The sequence below is a fragment of the Triticum urartu genome, chromosome 7 (assembly GCF_003073215.2).
Source record: "Triticum urartu cultivar G1812 chromosome 7, Tu2.1, whole genome shotgun sequence".
Lineage (NCBI taxonomy): Eukaryota > Viridiplantae > Streptophyta > Magnoliopsida > Poales > Poaceae > Triticum > Triticum urartu.
Genome location: NC_053028.1, coordinates 157999535 through 158011512, shown reverse-complemented (window position 1 = coordinate 158011512; position 11978 = coordinate 157999535).

Here is an 11978-nt window from a genome sequence, read left to right as displayed (position 1 = left end):
AGTTCCAAGATTGATATGATCATCATCGCACACTCCCCTATACTTTCGGGATTAGTGTTGAACCTAAATAAGTGTTATTTTTTTGCGTTGAGCATGAATATGATTTGATCATGTTTATTGCAATACGGTTATTCATTTAAAGTCAGAGAATAATTGTTGTTCTGTTTACATGAATAAAACCTTCGTATCATACACCCAATGAAAATATCGTTGGATCTCGATCGTAGTGATACACATAATCATAATATTGAAACCAAAAGATGCAAAGTTAATAATGATAGTGCAACTTATTTGTGGCACTGCCGTTTAGGTCATATTGGTGTAAAGCGCATGAAGAAACTCCATGCTATGGCTTTTGAATCACTTGATGCTTGCGAACCATGCCTCATGGGCAAGATGACTAAAACTCCGTTCTCCGGAACAATGGAGCGAGCAACTGACTTATTGGAAATATACATACTGATGTATGCGTCCGATGAGTGTTGAGGCTGCGCAGGTATCATATTTTCTGACCTTCACAGATGATTTGAGCAGATATGGGTATATCTACTTATGAAACATAAGTCTGAAACATTTGAAAAGTTCAAAGAATTTCAGAGTGAAGTGGAAAAAATCATGACAAGAAAATAAAGTTTCTACGATCTGATCGAGAGGAAATATTTGAGTTACGAGTTTGGTCTTCAATTAAAACAATGTGAAATAGTTTCACTACTCACGCCACCTGGAACACCATAGTGTAATGGTGTGTCCGAACGTCATAACCGTACTTTATTAGATATAGTGCGATCTATGATGTCTCTTACCGATCTACCACTATCGTTTTGGGGTTATGCATTAGAGACAGCTGCATTCACGTTAAATAGGGCACCATCTAAATCCGTTGAGACGACACCGTGTGAACTATGGTTTGGCAAGAAACCTAAGCTGTCGTTTCTTAAAGTTTGGAGTTGCGATGCTTATGTGAAAAAGTTTCATCTCGATAAGCTCAAACTCAAATCGGAGAAATATGTCTTCATAGGATACCCAAAGGAGACAGTTGGGTACACCTTCTATCACAGATCCGAAGGCAAGACATTCGTTGCTAAGAATGGATCCTTTCTAGAGAAGGAGTTTCTCTCGAAAGAAGTGAGTGGGAGGAAAGTAGAAAACTTGATAAGGTAATTGTACCTTCTCCCTTATTGGAAAGAGTTCATCACAGAAATCTGTTCCTGTGACTACTACACCAATTAGTGAGGAAGCTAATGATGATGATCATGTAACTTCAGATCAAGTTACTACCGAATCTCGTAGGTAAACCAGAGTGAGATCCGCACCAGAGTGGTACGGTAATCCTATTCTGGAAGTCATGTTACTACCATGACGAACCTATGAACTATGAGGAAGCGATGATGAGCCCAGATTCCGAAAATGGCTTGAGGCCATGAAATCTGAGATGGATCCATGTATGAGAACAAAGTGACTTTGGTTGACTTGCCCGATGATCGGCAAGCCATAGAAAATAAATGGATCTTCAAGAGGAACAGACACGCTGATAGTAGTGTTACTATCTACAAAGCTAGAATTGTCGCAAAAGTTTTCGACAAGTTCAAGGTGTTGACTACGATGAGATTCTCACTCGTATCTATGCTTAAGTCTGTCCAAATCATGTTAGCAATTGCCGCATTTTATGAAATCTGGCAAATGGATAAACAAAACTGCATTCCTTAATGGATTTATTAAAGAAGAGTTGTATATGATGCAACCAGAAGGTTTTGTCAATCCTAAAGGTGCTAACAAAATATGCAAGCTCCAGCGATCCATCTATGGACTGGTGCAAGCATCTCGGAGTTGGAATATACGCTTTGATAAGTTGATCAAAGCATATAGTTTTATACAGACTTGCGGTGAAGCCTGTATTTACAAGAAAGTGAGTGGGAGCACTACAACATTTTTGATAAGTATATGTGAATGACATATTGTTGATCGGAAATAATGTAGAATTATTCTGCAAAGCATAAAGGAGTGTTTGAAAGGAGTTTTTCAAAGAAAGACCTCGGTGAAGCTGCTTACATATTGAGCATCAAGATCTATAGAGATAGATCAAGACGCTTGATAAGTTTTTTCAATGAGTACATACCTTGACAAGATTTTGAAGTAGTTCAAAATGGAACAGTCAAAGAAAGAGTTCTTGCCTGTGTTACAAGGTGTGAAATTGAGTAAGACTCAAAGCCCGACCACACAGAAGATAGAAAGAGAATGAAACTCATTCCCTATGCCTCAGCCATAGGTTCTATAAAGTATGCCATGCTGTGTACCAGATCTATTGTATACCCTACACTGATTTTGAGGGAGTACAATAGTGATCTAGGAGTAGATCACTGGACAACGGTCAAAATTATCCTTAGTGGAATAAGGATATGTTTCTCGATTATGGAGGTGACAAAAAGGTTCGTCGTAAAGGTTACGTCGATGCAAGTTTTGACACTAATCCTAGATGACTCTAAGTCTCAATCTATACATATTGAAAGTGGGAGCAATTAGCTAGAGTAGCTCCATGCAGAGCATTGTTGACATAGAAATTTGCAAAATACATACGTGATCTGAATGTGGCAGACCCGTTGACTAAACTCTCACAAAGCAAAACATGATCACTTAGTGGTTAATCACATAGCGATGTGAACTAGATTATTGAATCTAGTAAACCCTTTGGGTGTTAGTCACATGGAGATGTGAACCAATCACATAAAGATGTGAACTATTGATGTTAAATCACATGGCGATGTGATCTAGATTATTGACTCTAGTGCAAGTGGGAGACTGAAGGAAATATGCCCTAGAGGCAATAATAAAGTTATTATTTATTTCCTTATATCATGATAAATGTTTATTATTCATGCTAGAATTGTATTAACCGGAAACATAATACATGTGTGAATACATAGACAAACAGAGTGTCACTAGTATGCCTCTACTTGACTAGCTCGTTAATCAAAGATGGTTATGTTTCCTAACCATGGACAAAGAGTTGTTATTTGATTAACGGATCACATCATTAGTTGAATGATCTGATTGACATGACCCATTCCATTAGCTTAGCACCCGATCGTTTAGTATGTTGCTATTGCTTTCTTCATGACTTATACATGTTCCTATGACTATGAGATTATGCAACTCCCGTTTGCCGGAGGAACACTTTGTGTGCTACCAAACGTCACAACGTAACTGGGTGATTATAAAGGAGCTCTACAGGTGTCTCCAAAGGTACATGTTGGGTTGGCGTATTTCGAGATTAGGATTTGTCACTCCGATTGTCGGAGAAGTATCTCTGGGCCCTCTCGGTAATGCACATCACTTAAGCCTTGCAAGCATTGCAACTAATGAGTTAGTTGCGGATGATGTATTACGAACGAGTAAAGAGACTTGCCGGTAACGAGATTGAACTAGGTATTGGATACCGACGATCGAATCTCGGGCAAGTAACATACCGATGACAAAGGGAACAACGTATGTTGTTATGCGATCTGACCGATAAAGATCTTCGTAGAATATGTAGGAGCCAATATGGGCATCCAGATCCCGCTATTGGTTATTGACCGGAGACGTGTCTCGGTCATGTCTACATTGTTCTCGAACCGTAGGGTCCGCACGCTTAAGGTTTCGATGACAGTTATATTATGAGTTTATGAGTTTTGATGTACCGAAGGATCGGAGTCCCGATGAGATCGGGGACATGACGAGGAGTCTCGAAATGGTCGAGACGTAAAGATCGATATATTGGACGACTATATTCGGACATCGGAAAGGTTCCGAGTGATTCGGGTATTTTTCGGAGTACCGGAGAGTTACGGGAATTCGCCGGGAGAAGTATGCCTTATTGGGCCATACGGGAAAGAGAGAGGGGCTGCCTAGGGCAGGCCGCGCCCCCCCAAGGCCTAGTCCGAATTGGACTAGGGGGAGGGGCTGCGCCCCTTCCTTGTTTCCTACTCCTACTACATGGAAGGACTCCTAGTTGGACTAGGAAAGGGGGAATCCTACTCCCGGTGGGAGTAGGACTCCCCTAGGCGCGCCATAGAGAGGCCGGCCCTCCCCTCCTCCACTCCTTTATATACGGGCAGGCACCCCTAGACACACAAGTTGATCCACGTGATCATATTCTTAGCCGTGTGCGGTGCCCCCTTCCACCATAGTCCTCGATAATATTGTAGCGGTGCTTAGGCGAAGCCCTGCGACAGTAGTACATCAAGATCGTCACCACGCCGTCGTGCTGACGGAACTCTTCCCCGACACTTTGCTGGATCGGAGTCCGGGGATCGTCATCGAGCTGAACGTGTGCTAGAACTCGGAGGTGCCGTAGTTTCGGTGCTTGATCGGTCGGGCCGTGGAGACGTACGACTACATCAACCAAACGCTTCCGTTGTCGATCTACAAGGGTACGTAGATCACACTCTCCCCTCTCGTTGCTATGCATCACCATGATCTTGCGTGTGCGTAGGAATTTTTTTGAAATTACTACGTTCCCCAACGCATTGCATCAATTTTCCAGCGGCATTATTAGAGGGTGTTTGTTTACAGGGACATTTTGGTGTAGGGACTAAAAAAACTCCGTGTCAGTCCCATCTAAACCAAAGAGGAGGGACTTTTAGGGACTAAAAGTGGGCATTTGGGACTAAAGAAAGAAGACCCCGAGGGAGTCTTTTTGGGACTTTTTCCAACAGTTGCCCCTGCCACGCATCGCACCTTGTCTCTATTAGTTCATTACTAGGGGTAACATGGTCTTTTAGCATGTCATTTAATAACCTCTAGTCCATGTTTAGTCCCTGGAACCAGCAGGTAGGGACTAGGGAGTTTTTAACCAAACAGGGCCTTAGATTAACAACAGCTAATGAGTTGCACGGGACAGTGGACGCACCAGCACCATGTGCATCTACCGATGTACTGTGGTCATGCACAGTCTGTTGCAACAAAGAACAAGCAACCAAGGAGCATATTTGTGTTGGTCCCAGTTTTGTTATCTTTAGACGCCTTTCCCTATGTGAGCGCAGCAAATCTAGTCCTGCTCAAACTCTACAGCCTTGTCCCTTCCTTTCCTTTTTGAACTAGTACTTTCGCCCCTTCCTTTCCTCTTTGAACCACGTCCTAGATTTATGCGATACAACTTTCCCCACTACTTTCCCCCATTCCTTTCCTCTTTGAACCACATGTCCTAGATTAATGCTATACAACTTTCCCCCTTCATTTCCTCTTTGAACCACGTCCTAGATTCATGCTATATACAACTTTTCCCACTACTTTCCCCCACTCCTTTCCTCTTTGAACCACGTCCTAGATTCATGGTATACATGCAGCTAGAGCAATGCATGTGGAGTAAGTAAATTATACCTTAAGGTTCTTGGGGCGTGGTTCGGTGGGCGACGGGACGGCGGCGAAGAAGAAGGGGTCGGAGGCCCTCCCGCGCCGCCGCTGGGTGGAAAGTGAACAGCTGCGCCGGTAGTCCCTCGCCGACGACAGCGTTAAGCCTCCTTCCCTTCCCGGCGGACGGATCCTGCCGGCTCTTTGAGCAGCAGTGAGGGGAGAGAGAGGCCAACGAAGTCTTGTTTAGATCTGGAGAGGGCGAGAGAGTGTGAAGAGAGCAACTACAAGCTGAGGCTCCAGCGGGAGAGGGCGAGAGAGTGAGCGAACAGGCTAACCAGCTACACAACCTCCCGTTATGTTCAACGAGAGGGAAATAACCTTTTATACATTCCTGCATTCGTGTGACAAGCATGCCGTGTTTTTTTGTGTGTGGGAGTCATTGGGATTTCAATCATAATCGTGTCATGTGGCTTTGGTGGTAAGACTATCCACAGTGGTGCAGAAATAATGCAGCCTTAGTCACCTTACCTCTCTCCACGTAGTACGTTGGGTCCCACCAGTCAGAGGGTGAAACAAACAAATTAATAAGAAAAATTAAAAGCGCCAGTGGTGTATCTTACCTCACACATCTCGCTACTGCTCGGGAACACTGTCCAATTGATCCCTCTGTTCGCTCACGTACTATTTTAAGTGAATCCTTATTATAACATGCACACAAATTTTGGCCACTTGTATTCGACTTAAGTCAGTGTGCCACCGTATCTCGTATACTTACTACTCCCTCCGTCTAGGTGTAATAAGTCACGTTAGAAGGTGCAACGGGACCAAGGTGCGTGCGTGTGTGTGTGTGTGTGTGTGTGTTTAACACCATGTGTGTGTTAGAGAGAGCGACAGATCGACCTACTCCTACAGAGAGATGTTGTGTAGTGTACGATTTTAGCCGCGAGAGTCGGTGCATCCTCTCGTTTCCGGGCGTGTCCGGTAGGGACATGCGGACAGCTGCCACGCCCGCTCCTGACCAGCCTGGCCCACCCAAAGCCCCTCCATCGCCCGCGCGCGCTTCCCGCCCGAAACGGTCAGCGCCGCTCCAAAGAATCGGTGCGCATTCATGCCCGGGCAGAGCGGACGCGACCTCTCACTGGCGCAAGAGTGATGGTTGCTTCGTCCGTCCAACTTACTGCTGGGTCTATGTGATTTGACGGCTCATTGGTCTTTATTACTGAGGTGGTAGGACTGCTGGATGTCCCACGTCGGCGAAAGGAGGTATACTACTACTACTAGATTACAATTTTCTCCATTCTTACAGCGGAGGCGTGCAAGAGCAGTGAAAACACGCAGGCTCAGTGATTACATGGCCCACCTCACACTATCACCGTGCGACACCTAACTCTTTACATAGTACTCCCTCCGTTCCTAAATATTACTAGATGAGTCCCCGCGCGTTGGCGCGGAACAGCGGTATATCTCTCTGCGCAAAATTATCGATTTCATAGAACAAAAAAACTCTATAACCGCATGACAAATGTGGTAGCCAAACTAAATAAACTCCCATCATCATTTAGATCATCCCACGTAAGGAAAAAAGATCAGCCAACTCCTGAACTCCTACTGCATAATGGGATTATATTTTTCTTTTTGACATGTTAATGGGACTTAAAAGCTCACTTACATGCATGCTACCGGTGCATGCTTGCATGCAGACATGTTGATGTGATTTAAAACCCACTCACATGCATGTGCACGGTATTTCTGCATGCTTGCATGTGGCTTAGTGCGGAGCCTCTCAACGTCAAGATCAGACGGCTATTATGGACTGATTTACTTCATCTAACGGCTACATCAATTTTGATGATGGCTCAAGGAGAGGATAGAGAATTCCTAGTAGTGGGGGCTAGCTATTACTAGTAGATATAAGTCTTTGTAGAGATTCCACTACATACGGAACAAAAATGAATGAATCTACACTTAAAATGCATCTATATACATCCGCATGTGGTTCATGGTGAAATCTCTACAAAGACTTATATTTAGGAACGGAGGAAGTACTAGTATAGTACGTACTATAATTTATCAGCGAGATAAATTTGTACAATGCTATGAAGCTTCCAGCTTCTGTTACATGTATCTTGCGTCCAAGGTTGCCCGTTGCAACATTTCATCAAATACAAAGGAGACTAACATGCATGCTATTGCATCTCAATGATTGACAGATCATAGCAAATATGTACTCCCTCCGTTCCAAAATAAGTTTCTCAACTTTGTGCAAACTTTAGTACAAAGTTGTACTACTACTAAAGTTGACACTTATTTTGGAACAGAGGCAGCTAAAGAAAAAAACGATCCATGCAGTCCCTAGCCCTTGAACCGTGAACCCTGACCAGGCTTCAATTTGCTGGCAACGTTTCGAGCTTCCTAATAAATGAAGTTTGCAACCTTTTGACCATCGGATCATTTTGTGCAGTTTCACCAAAATCGAGATGAGCATCCCTGTGGCAAAGAAATTGAACAAGCGTGATTAGAATAAGATTACTGGGACTAGTTGATGAGACATAAACTCATCACAAATACAGTACATAGAAGCCAGTAGAGGTATGTGCGGGGCAAAGAAGTAGAGAAATATCCACAGGGAGTGATGTGGGCAGCTGGAGCAGTGGTGCAAGCCGGCTGTAAAGGGAGTTGTACCTGAGGGACGTAGCTCAACCTTGAGGAGGGCGGCGGGAGGCGGCAACTGCCCACGTCGCGGCAGTGAGCAAGGGACGAAGGCAACCTCACCGGCTTTGTGAGAGAGAATCGGGGACCCCTGATCGGGACGTGCCGACAGTGGGTTTTCGCCGTCGGCGACGGCCACCGCATCTACACTAAGCATCCACCCCTTCCCCAAGCGGACGTGATCCGCCGGGATGTTAGAGATGTGGCCACAGTCGTTTTGTGCGAGAGAGTGTGAAGAGAGCAACCCCAGCAAGCAACCGTGTAGGCTGGCCCGTCCTGACTATGTACTCCTTTTCTCTCCATATGAACCTATCATATTGCGTACGTGCCACTGAAGAAAAAAAACTTTATTTATAAATGACGCGGCACCTACTACTCGTTCTCCTATAACCTTGCGCTTGGCATCTCCAAAATATTGACCTTGCGATTGGCTCTTCGCCTCTTCGGGAAGTCGAGCAATAATGGTAGTGCAGTATATATCGTTCTGGCTATATGAGACCGAATGAATTGCTGCACGTCCACCACGTGGGCGAGGGTCGAGGGGCGAGGGAGAGTGCTACATACGGAGCAAAATGAGTGAATCTACACTCTAAAATACGTCTATATACATCAGTGTTTGGAGTATGTACTAGTAGTTCATATTGAAATCTACTAAAGGACATATATATTCCAAACAATATGATATAATCTCTATAACCAAGGTAGTAGGGACGAGGAGTAAACGGAGGGAGTAGTAAATTTTTCTCCTCGTCCTGCGAGCCACCGCGCGCATGGGCGAGGGAGCGGGCGTAAGGCGTAGTAAGCAAGCTTCACCTCATCCTGCGAGCCACCGCGCCCGTGGGCGGGGGAGACGGCGTACTAAGCAAGCTTCTCCTCGTTCTGCGAGTTGACGGGACACATCAAAAGTACTCCAGTGTATAGAGCCTTGCCTCTAAGGTAGGCCCCACATGGTTTGCCTCTTTTTTAACAAAACACGTCAAGTCGCAATTTGTTTGTTCACCCGTGGTAGACGATCCTCCCTCCACCAAGTGGACAACCAGTACACGTGCCAAATTACCACGTGGGCTGCCTTTTTCATATAGAAATGAGCTCCACCGTGTACCCGCGCGGGTGTGGTTGGGAAAGAGACGGGAGTACGTGCGCCGTGCATGCACCTCTTCTCTTCATGCACGTCCCCCACCTATGTGGGTGTGTGTGAGAGATACAAACCGCATTCGTGAGTGTTTTTTTTTGGGTGGTGGGGGTTGATTTCGTGAATTATTTGTGGGAATATGCGAGTAATTCAAAAAAATTCCTACGCACACGCAAGATCATGTGATGCATAGCAACGAGACGGGAGAGTGTTGTCTACGTACCCAACGCAGACCGACTGCGGAAGCGCTGACACGACGTAGAGGAAGTAGTCGTACGTCTTCACGATCCAACCAATCAAGCACCGAAACTACGGCACCTCCGAGTTCGAGCACACGTTCAGCTCGATGACGATCCCCGGACTCCGATCCAGCAAAGTATCGGGGAAGAGTTCCGTCAGCACGACGGCGTGGTGACGATCTTGATGAACTACAGCAGCAGGGCTTCGCCTAAACTCCGCTACAGTATTATCGAGGAATATGGTGGCAGGGGGCACCGCACACGGCTAAGGAATAGATCACGTGGATCAACTTGTGTCTAGAGGTGTCCCCTGCCTCTGTATATAAAGGAGCCAAGGGGGAGGGCTGGCCGGCCAAGGAGGAGGGCGCAGGAGAGTCCTACTCCCTCTGGGAGTAGGATTCCCCCTCCCCCCCCCCCAATCCTAGTCCAACTAGGATTCCTCGGAGGGGGAAAAGAGGAGGAGGGGGGCGGCCACCTCTCCTAGTCCTAATAGGACTAGGGGAAGGGGGAGGCGCGCAGCCCATCTAGGGCAGCCCCTTCTCTTTTCCACTAAGGCCCACTATGGCCCATATAGCTCCCGGGGGGTTCCGGTAACCCTCCCGGTATTCCGGTAAAATCCCGATTTCACCCGGAACACTTCCGATATCCAAACATAGGCTTCCAATATATCAATCTTACGTCTCGACCAATCGAGACTCCTCGTCATGTCCATGATCACATCCGGACTCCGAAACAACCTCGGTACATCAAAAATGTATAAACTCAATATCAACTGTCATCGTAAACCTTTAAGCGTGCGGACCCTACGGTTCGAGAACAATGTAGACATGACCGAGACACGTCTCGGTCAATAACCAATAGCGGCCTGGATGCCCATATTGCTCCTACATATTCTACGAAGATCTTTATCGTCAGACCGCCTAACAACATACGGTTTCCCTTTGTCATCGTATGTTACTTGCCCGAGATTCGAATCGCGGTATCCAATACCTAGTTCAATCTCGTTACCGGCAAGTCTCTTTACTCGTTCCGTAATACATCATCTCACAACTAACATATTAGTTGTAATGCTTGCAAGGCTTATGTGATGTGTATTACCGAGAGGGCCCAGAGATACCTCTCCGACAATCGGAGTGACAAATCCTAATCTCGAAATACGCCAACCCAACATCTACCTTTGGAGACACCTGTAGATGCTCCTTTATAATCACCCAGTTACGTTGTGACGTTTGGTAGCACCCAAAGTGTTCCTCCGGCAAACGGGAGTTGCATAATCTCATAGTCATAGGAACATGTATAAGTCATGAAGAAAGCAATAGCAACATACTAAACGATCGGGTGCTAAGCTAATGGAATGGTCATGTCAATCAGATCATTCAACTAATGATGTGACCTCGTTAATCAAATAACAACTCATTGTTCATGGTAGGAAACATAACCATCTTTGATTAACGAGCTAGTCAAGTAGAAGCATACTAGTGACACTTTGTTTGTCTATGTATTCACACATGTATTATGTTTCCGGTTAATACAATTCTAGCATGAATAATAAACATTTATCATGATTATAAGGAAATAAATAATAACTTTATTATTGCCTCTAGGGCATATTTCCTTCAGTCTCCCACTTGCACTAGAGTCAATAATCTAGATTACACTATAATGATTCTAACACCCATGGAGCCTTGGTGCTGATCATGTTTTGCTCGTGGAAGAGGCTTAGTCAACGGGTCTGCAACATTCAGATCCGTATGTATCTTGCAAATCTCTATGTCTCCCACCTGGACTAGATCCCGGATGGAATTGAAGCGTCTCTTGATGTGCTTGGTTCTCTTGTGAAATCTGGATTCCTTTGCCAAGGCAATTGCACCAGTATTGTCACAAAAGATTTTCATTGGACCCGATGCACTAGGTATGACACCTAGATCGGATATGAACTCCTTCATCCAGACTCCTTTCGTTCGCTTCGAAGCAGCTATGTACTCCGCTTCACATGTAGATCCCGCCACGACGCTTTGTTTAGAACTGCACCAACTGACAGCTCCACCGTTTAATGTAAACACGTATCCGGTTTGCGATTTAGAATCGTCCGGATCAGTGTCAAAGCTAGCATCAACGTAACCATTTACGAGCTCTTTGTCACCTCCATAATACGAGAAACATATCCTTAGTCCTTTTCAGGTATTTCAGGATGTTCTTGACCGCTGTCCAGTGATCCACTCCTGGATTACTTTGGTACCTCCCTGCTAAACTTATAGCAAGGCACACATCAGGTCTGGTACACAGCATTGCATACATGATAGAGCCTATGGCTGAAGCATAGGGAACATCTTTCATATTCTCTCTATCTTCTGCAGTGGTCGGGCATTGAGTCTTACTCAACTTCACACCTTGTAACACAGGCAAGAACCCTTTCTTTGCTTGATCCATTTTGAACTTCTTCAAAACTTTGTCAAGGTATGTGCTTTGTGAAAGTCCAATTAAGCGTCTTGATCTATCTCTATAGATCTTAATGCCTAATATGTAAGCAGCTTCACCGAGGTCTTTCATTGAAAAACTCTTATTCA